The 15,039-nt window shown below is 42.1% G+C and overlaps 1 protein-coding gene across 2 annotated transcripts in view; it reads right to left on the reverse strand.

The window, feature by feature from the left end:
- Positions 1 to 14,670, reverse strand: part of tcp11l1 (t-complex 11, testis-specific-like 1) — a 350,112-nt gene extending 335,442 nt beyond the window's left edge. The window contains exons 1-3 of one of the 2 annotated variants that reach the window (XM_037540451.1): positions 14,594 to 14,670; positions 14,198 to 14,268; positions 12,119 to 12,215 (exon numbers count right to left, since the gene is read on the reverse strand). The gene's annotated coding sequence lies outside the window, so the exon portion shown is untranslated. Of the gene's footprint in view, positions 1 to 12,118; positions 12,216 to 14,197; positions 14,269 to 14,531; positions 14,560 to 14,593 lie in introns of those variants that run through there. The other variant, XM_037540452.1, reaches the window with a different exon arrangement.
- Between the last annotated feature and the right edge of the window lie 369 nt (positions 14,671 to 15,039).

Below are 15,039 nucleotides of genomic sequence, written 5' to 3' on the forward strand. Positions count from 1 at the left end.
TAGTACTTAATATATTAAATATAATATATTATGCAATATATTATTAATATGATTAAATATACAAAAATAGATGAAAAAAAGGTGCGCGCGCAGTTCTTGTGTAGTAATCTATTTAATACAACAATGTGTGTATATATATATATATATACATACATACATATACATACACACACACACACACACACACACTCCAACACATTCCACTGACTTCCATTAAAAGTAAAGAATATTTTTTCCTTCTCCTGTAAAGTTATCATTTTGGAGATACAAGGTTTTCTTCCACATATATCCCTATATATAAATATATTTTCTCATATGAAAAACATTTCCATATATGGAAGATAAATTAAGTGCAAGGTACAGAATGGATAGAATATTAATACCTATTCCATATTATATAATATTTGGATAGATGTCATTTTTATTTGTGATTGTTTTTCTACTGGTCAGTTCATCAGGAGACCGACACAATGTAAAGGGTAACAATTTTTTAAAAATCCTGTTAATAAAAACAGAAATTTTTGCGATGATATATATTTTATTTAACTCCTTGTATTTTCCTAATCAACTTGAAACGGGTCAGAATCGCACGCTTCCTGCAGCAGGCATGCAGCTCCTCATTTCTACAGCAAATACGAATTCATTAAAATGAAATGAGCTTTGACTTGCAGTTGTTATAAATAGTGTCAGTGACCATGTTTCATGTGTTAAACTGACAATTGATCTGTGAATCCTTTTCATGCGGCATCGTTGATATTTGTATTCTATAGAGCGCAGCCTAGAAAGCATTACTAATATAGAGCATATACATATATACAGCACTCGGCATGTAACTGTATGTAGTGTTTAAACGTTTTATGTTTTAGGAGGAGTGGGTTTTACGTTTACATTTATGGTGTCACTCACAATAGTGCTTTTTGTCCACTCAGAGAATGTATAGAACAAATACAGTCCAAAAGAGGTTAGAGACCCTTGAGCTAAGACACACAACTCCATCCACACAGTAGCTGATGCCCTGAATGCAGCTAATGGGAGCTGAGATAAACTAATAAACCAATAAGTGACTTATTCATATATAAATTTGGATTCATGGCGTTTGAGGAAAAAAGGCAGAGTGAGAAGAAGGGAGGGGGTGAGAGAGAGAGAGAGAGAGAGAGAGAGAGAGAGAGAGAGAGAGAGAGAGAGAGAGAGAGAGAGAGAGAGAGAGAGAGAGAGACAGAGAGAGAGAGACAGAGAGAGAGAGATCTCCAGTGTCTGGGTGTGCTGGCCAATACCCAGCATGCCGTGGGCTCCAGTCCCCCCCCTGTTCCCCACCCCCCTTCCATACGGCCCTGTGTGCAAGTCCCCTGCCCAGCACCACACCCGGCCTGCCATGTGGCCTCTCCTCTCTCAAGACCCAGCCATTCACACGTACACTCTTATGCGAAGCTTTGGGCACCTCTGGTCAATTTACATGTTTTGTTGATTTTCTAAGTGAAAATAAGTAAAGATGCTCTTTAGAGTCAAATGAGATGAATCGCAATTCACTACACAAACTAACGCAATTAATCACAGTTAACTAGTTAACTAATAGATAGTTGTAAACTAATAGTTTACAAGTAGTAAACTAACTAGTTTACTACTTGTATTCTGTACTGTCCATTCCAGGGGCCAGCAACATGCGACTGTTTTACTGCCCTGTCCCAGACTGTCCCCACAGCAGAATTTTTAGGTAAAACTAAAATATTCCTCCTTTTCCTAAAAGAAAGTTCTACTGACTGTTCTAACAGTTTTAATAGTAAGGCTGGCACCCAGACTGCTGGTCACCATAGCAATGCAGACAACAATCTCACCGACACAGTAGCTAACAAAAAAGGCAAAGACAGAGATTTAAGATGAACACTGACCATCAGGAGTGATGATCGGACTTATTTGTGCTGCAACGAGAAACTGTCAAACACTAAAAAGTCACAAAGCTTAAGTCAGCTTCTCTTTCGATTTTCCAGGTTCACCTTAAATGGTGCAACACTTCATGGAGTTCTAGCTCCTCAGGCACCATTTAAGGTGGAATGGAAAAAACTCAGACAAGAAACTGGTGAATGAGAAGCGACTTCAGAGCCATTTCACAAGAAACCGTTCTCCGTTTGAGGAAAGGTTTCCTGCCGGAGATGTGAGAAAAGCAGCTGTAGCTGAGCTGATGCTTAAAGCAGAGCAAAGTCTACTTATATTATATTTTTTTTAGCCCAAATTTACAGCCTAGATGGTGAAACTTTACTTCAATAAAATGGACATGAAATGCTGTGGCTCCCAACGTGGTTAGATTTTTGCTGAAACCTGACAAAATGGCTCTTAACATTTTGGTTGCGAACCCCTGGTGGATTTAAATTAGCATCAATTTCAACAAGACTAATTCTTCTTTTAATAACTGAAGCATGTTCACACCTTCCACCTCTCTGAAACCGACTAAGACACACGCCTCACGAGTTACTCATAGACACCGATTGAGCTTTTAAGTGAAAAGAAGTACATCGGCTCTTTAGGGTCAAATCTGAGCAAATGAGCCACATGTGATTAATCACAATGAATTAGTTCATTAATGAACATTAATTAGTTTATGCAGTTCATTATTTGAATCGTTTGTGAGCCCTACATTATTTGTTCTGCGAGGTCCATTCGAATAAATACCAATTTCACCAAGACAAACCCCTCATACTCGGTCAATGATGTGATTCTAATTCTAATAACTGCAGTACATACACACATTCCACCTCTCAAATCCCCACACACACACACACACACACGCCTCATGAGTGAGTTATTATTAAACTTTAAGGTCAATTATAGCAGCAGCAGAGGCTGAGAAGCAGGCTTTCAGCAGCATAGTGCTGTGGAGCTGATGAAACTTTCATGCGTCGAGTGCCACAAGCTTTTTCCCTTCTTTTCATTATATGCCATCAGCACTGGGCCCAGTTAAAGGCTGCGGATACACCAGCGCGCCATACAACTAATCAGCAGGACACACACCAGCATTTATTAAAGCCTGTTCAGATCATGAGCCTCACCTTAAGCCTACACCAATTTTTTTAAGTTTATATAATCATGTTACCCAGAATGCAAGCGCTTATTTTTAATTATGCATCATCACAAGCTTGCTGTTAAATGAATTTTTAAAAATTGACACTCCTTATAGTGCTTTCAGAAAGACCCCCCCCAAACACACACACACACAGAGGAGAACTTTAATGTTACATAACACAATCCTTCCCAGGCCCGTATTTGCATTTTATATAATGGTTGCTAGGGCCGAAACGTTTTCTCCAGCAGACCATACGGGCATCTGTTAGGGGCGCCGTCCCGGGCCCTCAGAGCATGGTCAGTGCAGGGGTTCCCCCGTGCCTTCTGCCTATAGCACAGTTGCGGCCGCATTTGGACCCGGAGCTGTCCGCAGTCTGCTTGCGAGCCCAGCCAAGACGTCCATATGCCTCTCCAGCTGACTCTGTCTCTATCAGCCCCTGACCCCAACGTACAGCGAGACGGACCCCACTCACCAACGCCCAGCCACAGAATACCCCATGCCGGGGAGAGACACATGCCCACAAGCACACACAAATACTGATTTGTGAAAGCCGATATATAAATTGAACATACTGTATTATTACAACAATAATGGTAATAACAACAACAATAATAATAATAATAATCCAGATATATCGTTATCAAAATTATGTTGAACAAGCACTTAATAATAATAATAATAATAATGTTACATTTACACTCACCAGCCACTTTACCTTGCTAGTAAAAGGTTGGACCCCCTTTTCCCTTCAGAACTGTCTTAATTCTTCATGGCAGACTTTCAACAAGGTGTTAGAAACGTTCCTCAGAGATTCTGGTTGGTTATTTGAGTTCCTGTTGTCTTTCTATCATCTGGAACCAGTCTGCCCATTCTCCTCTGACCTCTCACATCAACAAGGCGTTTTCGTCCACACAACTGACCGCTCACTGGATATTTCCTCTTTCTCGGACCGTTCTCTGTAAACCCTAGAGATGGTTGAGTGTGAAAATCCCAGCAGATCAGCAGTTTCTGAAATACTCAGACCAGCCCGTCTGGCACCAACAACCACGCCACGTTCAAAGCCCCTTAAATCCCCTTTCTTCCCCGTTCTGATGCTCGGTCTGCACTTCAGCAAGTTGTCTTGACCACCTCTACACGCCTCAATGCAGTGAGTTGCGGCCGTGTGATTGGCTGATTAACAAGCAATTATACAGGTGTACCTAATATAGTGGCCAGTGAGCGTATATCGCACTTTTCACAAACCCAAGGTCACTTCATATAGCACGGGGAAACAAAAAAAGGAGGGAGGCAGAAGAAGAATGCTCATTAAAGAGAAAAGTCTTTAAGTCAGATTGGCAGGAGGAAAAAGAAGAGCTGTCCTGGAGGGACTGAGGAAGAGAATTCCAGAGTTTGGGAGCCATGGCACTGAAGGACCTCCCTCCCAAAGTGGAATGTCTGGTGCTGGAACAGCAAGTAAGTTAATACAAGAAGACCTGAGAGAGCGAGAGGGAGTGAAAGAGGTCAGCAGTTCTCTCTTATGCAGGGCTTTCAAGTACTTGGTCACTGAAAACTGACAAGCCAGTTTTCAAATATGATTAACCAGTGGTGAACGTGGCTACTAGAGCTAGGCCTTCAGTTGAGCCTTCAATCTCAAAAAGGAAAACGCACCCCTGTGATAGTACTAACTTCCTATGGGAATAAAGTCCCTATGGGATTCCGGTCATTTGTTAGCTTGCGACAGACGTTGGCACTATTAGTATTTATTAGCATATCAGGATTTTACCTGGCAGCATTTTTACATTTACATTTACGGCATTTGGCTGACGCCCTTATCCAGAGCGACTTACAGTTTGATCAATTTACACAGGAAGGCCAAGGTGGCGTTAGGAGTCTTGCCCAAGGACTCTCATTGGTATAGAGTAGAGTGGTTACCCAGGTGGGGATTGAACCCCAGTCTACAGCATAGAAGGCAGAGGTTTTACCCACTACACTACCAGCAGGTGTAAAGCTGTCGCTGCTGTTTTCCATTCCTAACAACCCACTAATAAGGCTGCCACTCTTATTCAGTCAATGGGGGCAGTTGTGGGCTGGAGGTTAGGGATCTGGCCCTGTGACCGGAAGGTTGCGGGTTCGATCCCCAGGGCCGACAGTCCATGACTGAGGTGTCCTTGAGCAAGACACCTAACCCCCAACTGCTCTGGACAGGGCTGCCCACCGCTCCGGGCAAGTGTGCTCACTGCCCCCTAGTGTGTGTGTGTGGTGTTTCACTTCACGGATGGGTTGGAGGTGCGGAGGTGGAATTTCCCCGGTTGTGGGATCAAAAAAGTATCACTTAATAATGTATTTTGGGCTTCCAAAAGGCAAGTGACAAGTAACGAAACGTGATGAGTTAACTCCTCTGACACTTTGTAATTATACCAATAATTTCTATAATGCTTTAGGCCAGAGGTCACTAACAGGTGGACCACGGTCAGAGTCTAGACCCAGGCGCTGTCCTCTGTGAACCTGGACCTCTAACCGATAAACTACGGAGAACAGTTTATTGGGCCGGGAAACTCACAGACCAATCGCATGCAATATCAATATTGTAAATATCACGCATGACGTTACTCAGCCAATCAGATCTGCGCACTACGGTGAGCACTGAGACACAGGGGACGAGGTGAGAAACAGCATTTGGAGAAGAAAGTGAGTCAGAGGGAAGTTATTCCATATGATGTGATCTAAACAGAGAAAACTGACAACAAATGTTGTTGTACTATCTTTGGTTTGACATTCAGTTGCTGACTGTATAAGATGTTGATCTAACTACTTTGGTTACTTCGGTTTATAGTATATGGCACTGAATCACGATGCAAGTTAGACATGATATTCCGGACCTTTGCTTGAGGATATTTCCTCTAACTGGACCTTCTTGAATTTTAATGAACACCCCTACATTAGGCCTTCTCTTCAGCTCACAAAGTCCTAACCATCAGGAGAGCTCACTTAGGTATACCTACAAAGATGAAAGAGAGAAAGCCAACTCCTCACTGGCCAAGAACTGAACCCTTTTGTTTCCATCCAAAGCCCAGAAATCTTCAAGCTTTCTTTGAAGGCCTACAAGTTCCTGAAATCACTTGTCTGGTATTTGTCACATTCCATCACAGGAAAATAGGGAAAATATATAGGCCAACAACTCGGGGAAGTGCTGATTTTACATTTGAACAGGATTGCTCAGATTTGCGAGTTAACTTCTACAAAACACGAGTGCACTAATGTGAACAGGTTGACAAGCAAATGCTGTTGAGGACCTGCCTGAGGAGGCATAGAAGGCAAACTCAGTTGATGTTAGCTGGGTCCAAAAACAATGAAAAGATTTCTCTGACCATTTAAAATGCTGGCACATCATCCACGGAGGAGCAAACACCCTGTGCAGGAGATGACAAGCTCTCATTAACATCCACACATCCTGTGTTAATGTTACCGCATTAGCTCATCTGAAAAGGCAGCCTCCTTTACTCTGCCATCGGGAAAGCCTGCTGATATCGCTTGCTTATTTTTGAAAATATTTTCAAGTTTATTTCATGTGCTGCTTCAACATAAGTCAACAGAGCTATGTTAACGTTTGATTTCCCCTCCAGAGTTAACCAAATACAAGCTGATTAACTCTTACGAATACTCCGATACAAGAATCAGTCAGAACACACATCCCTAATCACAATTACTCACCATAAGTACATCTTATACTGTGAGTACTGTCAGTACTGATGGAAGGTTTGACAAGGTCGGGAGTCTCGGAGAGCACGAGTGGCTGTGGCCAATTCCACCCAGTAGCCAGGTCGCCCCAATCACTCAATGCTTCAAAGCTGGAAGGGTGAAAACTAGCAATGTGTGGCTCCACGTCTTTAATAACAGCTGCTAAAGCAACATCACTGAGCAGGTCAACACACTTGAAGGAGAACGTTAACTGAAAATTCTGTTACACCAGCTAACAGACACCTATGTCGGCAGACACCACGCTGAGTAATGGTTGGAGAGGGAGGACCAGCCTAGCCACAAAGAGCACATTTATGACCTCTTAGTTGACCGGCTATGCCTGTGGCGAATCAAATCATCTTCGGGCTAATTTATCCAGCTATCTAACTACAGTTTTTGATAGATTTTCAACTTAACCCTTAAAAACAATATCACGGAGCATATTATGGGCAGTCGTGGGCTGGAGGTCAGGGAACTGGCCCTGTGACCGGAAGGTTGCCGGTTCGATCCCCAGGGCCGACAGTCTATGACTGAGGTGTCCTTGAGCAAGACACCTAACCCCCAACTGCTCCCCGGGCGCCGTGGATAGGGCTGCCCACTGCTCCAGGCAAGTGTGCTCACTGCCCCCTAGTGTGTGTGTGTGTGTTTATTCACTAGTGTGTATGTGGTGTTTCATTTCACGGATGGGTTAAATGCGGAGGTGGAATTTCCCCGTTTGTGGAATTAAAAAAGTATCACTTAACTTATTGCCTGTCATCTATCATTGAAGTGTCACCTATTTTTGCCATTTTGCCCACCACTACTTACAAGTACGCTGTTATAGTATGATACAGGTTCAATTTTGTACAACATGGACAATGCAGGTGCGTGTGTGATCGCGAGTGTGGTCACGAAGCCCATCACCACAGTGTGTATTAGAAGCCTTCAGAAAGCGCACTTTCAGAGCAGCTAATGGGAAACTAGCTGCCCTAACAGTGAAGCAGCACTGCTCCAAACACTTATCAGGACTAGTCCTTTCACAATGCGCTCCACTGACGAGTCCCACGGCATTAATACTGCAGCAGATTAATATTTAAACACGTCAAATGGAATATGGAAAATAACATAGTGAATAGAGTCTCATTAGCCCTCATGAGAGAAGCTAAGTAAGTTTCATTCTAAGTGACTTTTCATCGTGCAAATGGTAAAAGGAGTGTAGACACTCACAGGCTCTTGTCTGAAATACTGGCTTTAGTTAATGACTACGTGGTCTTCTCTACATGGACAGGGACAGACACAGACGGGGTGACTAGAGGCCGGATTTCTGCCCTGCAACACACACACACACACACACACACACACACACACACACAAATATTGTGAAATATTTAAAAAGTTGAGTACTCAAAAATAAACATACATTCTGTGAGTGTTCTTATGACTTTTGAGATAAAACAATTGACCGTCAATAAAGGTGGCGGATTTAAACGTCCAAAAATCTATTTTCTTTTAATGTGTAATTTTGATCCATGTCCTAAATCAGCCCTGATATGTGGACTGGCTTTGTAACAGTCTGCAGCAGCACAAGATAGCTTGTGCTTGTTAACCTGGTAAAGCTAAAGTAACAATAGCCGTTAGGCTACTACAGATGATTAAGCTTAAGTTGTTTCATTATTTTAACAAGAAGCAATATAGAACACACAAATTATTAAACTTACAGCAAAAACTGCCAAACCCTAGCAAGAAAAATCAAACCACACCGAGAACTACCAAAGCACTCCAAGACCTACCAAACCGAACTAAAAACAACCAAACCGAACCAAAACCTACAAAACCACACTGAGAGCTAGCAAACCATGCCAAGACCTACCAAACCATGCCAAGACCTACCAAACCATGCCAAGACCTACCAGACCGAACTAAAAACCACCAAACTGAACCAAAACCTACAAAACCACACTGAGAGCTAGCAAACCATGCCAAGATCTAACAAACCATACCAAAAACAACCCAACCATATCAAGACCTACCAAACCAGGCCAAGACCTACCAAACCAGGCCAAGACCTACCAAACCAGGCCAAGACGCACTAAACCATGCCAAGATACACCAAACCATAACAAAGGCAACCAAGCCGAACCAAGAACAGCCAAACCTTACCAAGACCTACAAAACTACATTATGAACTAACAAAACCTACCTACATTAAGAACTAGCAAAATCTACCAAACCACAGCAAAAACAATCTAACCATACTAAAAACAACCCACCCAAGAACAACCAAACCATACCAAGACTTACAAAAAGCACTCCAAGAACTACCAAACCACTCCAAGAACTACCAAACCACTCCAAGAACTGCCAAACCATACCAAGAACTACCAAACCATACCAAGAACTACCAAACCACTCCAAGAACTGCCAAACCACTCCAAGAACTACCAAACCATACCAAGAACTACCAAACCACTCCAAGAACTGCCAAACCACTCCAAGAACTACCAAACCATACCAAGAACTACCAAACCACTCCAAGAACTGCCAAACCATACCAAGAACTACCAAACCACTCCAAGAACTACCAAACCATACCAAGAACTGCCAAACCACTCCAAGAACTGCCAAACCATACCAAGAACTACCAAACCACTCCAAGAACTGCCAAACCATACCAAGAACTACCAAACCACTCCAAGAACTGCCAAACCACTCCAAGAACTACCAAACCATACCAAGAACTACCAAACCACTCCAAGAACTGCCAAACCATACCAAGAACTACCAAACCACTCCAAGAACTACCAAACCATACCAAGAACTGCCAAACCACTCCAAGAACTGCCAAACCATACCAAGAACTACCAAACCACTCCAAGAACTGCCAAACCATACCAAGAACTACCAAACCACTCCAAGAACTGCCAAACCACTCCAAGAACTACCAAACCATACCAAGAACTACCAAACCACTCCAAGAACTGCCAAACCATACCAAGAACTACCAAACCACTCCAAGAACTACCAAACCATAGCAAAAACAACTTAACCATAGCAAGTTCTAGCAAACCATAACCAGATCAGAGTTAACTTACAACTTTCCGTAAAGAAACTGTAACTTTATTTTCTCCATTTGAATTTTAAATGGCAGGTAGTGACGTGTTACAACATAACTTGCCATGCTTTAAAGTTTTACTGAAGATTGCAGCAATTAAATAGACCCTCGGTCAGTCAGCATAAGGAACAGCCTGCAGTCTATGCACTGAAAATGCACTCGCCCTGTGTGCTGTTGGTGCAGGAAAGTTACCTGCCTGCTCAACCCCACACTCTGCCCCTAAAAAAGTACCGTCGACTGCCGAAGGCATATCGCACACAACGCCACACACCAAAGCTACAATCACGGTTTTATTTTGACATATTTGTGTGAATGCAGAGAGACGGTCTTGAGCTCATGGAAAAGTCACCACGAGCTCTTTGCTTTAAAAAGTGGACCAGGATAGACAAAAACTCACAAAATAGATTTAAGTAGAGAACAATAAGTAGATTAATAACCTATCTGACAGTGTTGCCCAAGAGTTAGACATCATTAAGACACACCTCCCATTTAAAAAGTGGTTCATGAGACAAATCCCAGCACTCCTGATTTAATTTAATGAAGGACTGATGGGATAAAACAGATTTTGGTTGGTAACTACAAACAAATAACAAACAAATTAATACTCACTGCCCAGAAAAGAGTCTCAGCAGTCTTCGGGCGGAAGGCAGGATACACCCTGGACAGGCCGCCAGTCCATCGCAGGGCTTTATATCAGCTTTATATCAATTTTTTTCAGAAAAAACCTTTTCACTGCACTGCATATACAGCTCTGAACGCACAAGCTTGAAAACCCAGTCAAATGACGTTTTGCTGATTTTCTAAATGGAAGTAAGTGCGCATCCTCTGAAGGGAACAAACTTAAAGCGCACAATCTCTATTTATAGGAGTTTAAATAGAGGCAACATGGCCAAAATATGATATAGTGACACTTAAATTTTCATTATATGTCACAATATTTTAGTCCGACATTTGATCAGTTTGAACAGAGGAAGAAAAGAGTAGCGCTACGTAACAAAAAGAAAATATCAGGCACTAAATCCAGTTAAACAGGACTAACCTTGTTCTCTTTCTAAAGAAACAGGCAGCTGGTCGGTGTTCTATAAGCACTGGTGATACAGGTATGTTCAGAAAAGCATGGTGTATTGTATTGTGACATAATTTAATCACAATAACGACACAGTCTAGGTTTAACATATTGAAAAAACATAAAATTACTTTTGCACAGGGACATTTAGTTCCCCGCCCCCCCCCCCAGGTGCCCACATTACTGTATATACGTTTAATATAAACACTCGGTGTGATCATACAGCATTGAGGTGATGTAATGTGTCAACTAATGGACCAGTCGATGCTTTTGTGACTACAGCAAACAAAGCGAGTCTCTCTAATCAGGACTCAGTGCGTCTTTACCCACGCGCGTCAAAAGCAAACAGCGTTTGTTTAAGATCTCCTCAAAAAGAGACTGAGCTCCTCCTGCGGAGAGTTTATCTCCACTCGTACTGCAGTTTAACTGCTGTTTGCTTCCCAAACAAACGCCACGTTCGAGTGTGCTCTGTGACACTTGGCAAACACCATCATCTGTTGTTTAAAAGTGGTCCACTTCAAGAGCAGCGAGACAAAGCCTGGTTGAGAAAGTAATCAACTGTCTAGACCTCCTTTACAAAGGCTGGATCCCTTACAAAAGCAAGTCACAACTTTTTTGGCACGTCAGGCTTGTAGGGCAGCAGAGGGGTTCACATGAGAGCGCAGACGGAAAAGGATGCCAAAAACACGACACGCTGACAGGCCCCACGTCCATCCCTGGCCAAGATTATTTACCGAGCCCTGTCAGTATCCTAGATATGGAACGTAAACGACGGCACGTCCCTAGAAACAGACTAAACTTTAGCTCGTGACTTGTGCCAGGATTTAAGGTTAAGGCGGATTTTTCAATTGAAATCACATTTTCTGTTGTTCTTGAGTCGTCTCAGTTGCTTTTACAAGCTTTTAGCCAGCGAAGCTTGAGAAATGAGACTGTACCATCAAGACACGTCCACAATTTGTCTTATACTTAAAGCCATTGACAGCCAAAACAAGGACTTCTGTACTAGAAATGGGCCCCTCATGATCAGGAAATCGGGCAATAACTGCTGTATATTTGTGACTAGCAATGCCTTTTTTAGTCATTTAAGTACAAGCCTACAGCTGCCAAATTGGCTGGTCTTTCTTCCTAGCTGTCGACGTTTGTTAGCTCCAGCCGACAGCTCAAGCTCAAATAAACAAACACTACTCACCGCTGCCCTCTAAAGGTGTTACAGCACCAGACAGAACTGGCAACAGGTTTCTCCGTAAATCCGTTTTCTGCTGCCTTTTACTGACATTTGCCTCAACCTGCGAACACAAACACACAAAATCACATGCTTTTTGTTGCAACATGAACATTATAAACGCTAAGAGCTGTGGAAAACAAGCAGAAGTGAGAACAGGCCTAAAAAGACAGACTAAAGCAAAGTTAGAGTACATGTGTTATTTGTGTTTGTAATCGAGTAGCAGTACAAAAATGTGAGTTATTACAGACATTCTTAAAAAACTGTGGTGCATTGTGGGAACTGTAGTCACTCTTTCTTTAATTTCGATCAGAAAGTACGATACCAATACAAAAAAACATTTTAGAGACCTAAAATGCAAGAGAGGTCCAGTTGAAGGGGAATTCCACAGATTTTAAATGTTCTGCATGATTAAAAACTGCAGTCCTAGTTTGATGTCAAATGCTGAGTTCTAGAGACCTTAAGTCAGAATTGTTCATAGTGGAGGTGATAGGAACCAGACGTCTAGGTACACGAAGAGTGTTGTAAATCAAAATAGTCACCAAAAAAAGTGTTTCACGATTATCAAGATTAATATTAACACTAAATATAAAATCTCTGAAGACGTGTAGGTTCACTAGGCATTGTGACGAATGCCACTGGCTGTATTTGTGTTGTAGCCGTCATGGCTCCTGTCTCATATCACCACCACTGTAAAGAAATCAGAGCCAGTTCCTCTTTAGTGAACCATTTCTCAGCAAACCACTCTGAACGACTTTGTTTGGGTCTAAACGGCTGAACTGCACAGACCATTTTTGAAAAACTGGTGGAATTTCCCTTTAATGGTTAAAAACGGTGTCAAAGGCTGAGTTCTAGAGAACTTAAGGCAGAATTGTTCATAGTGGAGGTGATAGGAACCAGACGTCCAGTGCCCCTAAAAGCTATATCATGGAAAGTTCATATATTTAATGATCACAAATATTGTTTTACCATATTCAGCTGATAAAATGATGTCATAAAATGTATTTTATCTTTACACCACTGTAAAGAAATCTCACCACTGTAAAGTATCTCTTTAGTGAGCCATCCCACATCAAACCACTCTGAACAACTTTGTTTGGATCTAAACGGCTGAACTGCACAGGCAATTTTTGAAAAATTGGTGGAAGTTCCCTTCAAGTTCCCTGAGGGCGGTTTCAGACATCAAACGTCAAGCAACAGGAAAACCTGTAACAAGCTGCTTAATCCAGTTCCTGCTGATTAGTTGGCTGTTTGTGTCTGCTGTCAGACAAGTCTAGTTAAAGGGGAATTCCACGGAGCGTCCAACACTTCGGCCTTTTTTAATCCTTAAGACGTGAACAGCATCAATCAGAAGAAAAACTTACCAAGTCTGATTTGTCCACAGTGGTGCTGAGAGGAACCAGACGTCTGAAACGTGTTAACCTCTAAGATCTCCCTCACAGAAAGTTACAACACTAAATGGTTACAGATATGTTGCCTGAGGCCTGAGAGAACAAAGTTTAATGACAGTTCTGAGAAGGTTCTGGCCTGAAGCTTAATGTCTCAATCACATTCACGTCAGAGAGGTGCATTCAGAGCACTTTTCACATGTACCTTCATCAACTGGTGGTTTTGGACAGTAAATAAAAGGGCTACACTTGTGTCGCAGACATGGCGACGCCTGGTTCCCATCACCACCACTGTAGAGAAATCAAAGATAGTAGGTTTCTCCCATCAAAACACTCTGAATTCGACCTCTCTCACAGAGTCATAGGAGAAGAATCATGGAATTATCCTTTAATATAACTTATTAATCAGTGTGATGTCACACAATATCTATAGCGCCTTAATTTTATTAAAACGTCAGGCGTGGCTTGAGAAAAAACCAGACACCTTCACAGAGTTTTCTGCTCGAAAGGGTTTCACAGAGTCAGTTAGAAACTCAACGTTTGGTAGTAGAGCGGCTAAACTGTGGCTGTTTTGGGTGGGACAGTACATTTAGCGGTCACTAACAGTGGTGCATGACTTCATACATTTTCATGCACTGACCACAAGCCAACAACTTACCAATCTGAGGAAGATGTGAACAGCTCCTATGGCCTTCAGAGTCTCCTTCAGGCTCCTCTCAAGCCTACAGGCTACAAAAGGGATGGATTTTTACACACAGCCCCTTCACTGATTCCATTTATTTGACTATATTAAGCCAATTCGCTTTTAACAGGCTCTTTTAGTAAAAGCTCAGCCTTAAAAGCCACATAAGCCACATAAGCAGGGCTGCAGAGCTTCAAATAGGCCACAAAAGTAGTGTTTTCCTCTCCAGCTCTGGACAAACATACATTCAGTAAGTAAATGTGTAAGCTAGCTTCAAAGAAGTCTTATAATCCTCAAAAACGTATCTTACGACAACATGTGCTTGTATTAGTCGTCATTTCACATGGACAACGCGCCTGTGGTGCCATTTACCTTCCTAGCCGACTTCAAAACACTCGAGTTTGACGAGAGACGGACATTTAAAACGCTGTACTCAGGAGAGAGTGCCGTGGTGCATGATGGGAAGTGTAGTCTTTCTCTTTCTTTCTTTAATTCCGTGGGCCAAGTGGAAAACACAGCAATACCAGTACAGAAAACAATACAGAGAGATATAAAGCAAACAGATACAAAGCATAAAGTCAACTTAAAGGGGAAATCCACAGATTTTTAAATGTTCTGCGTGATTAAAAACTGTAATCCTTGTTTAATGTCAAATAGTGAGATCTAGAGAACTTAAGTCAGAATGGTTTACCGTGATAGGAGCCAGACGTCCAATGCCCCTCAAAGCTGCATCACAGAAAGTTAAATGATTACAGAGATGCTGCCTGACGCTGCCACATTGTTGATCAAATTATGTCATAAAAATGTATTTTATGAAA

The sequence above is a fragment of the Pygocentrus nattereri genome, chromosome 8 (assembly GCF_015220715.1).
Source record: "Pygocentrus nattereri isolate fPygNat1 chromosome 8, fPygNat1.pri, whole genome shotgun sequence".
NCBI classification, from domain to species: domain Eukaryota; kingdom Metazoa; phylum Chordata; class Actinopteri; order Characiformes; family Serrasalmidae; genus Pygocentrus; species Pygocentrus nattereri.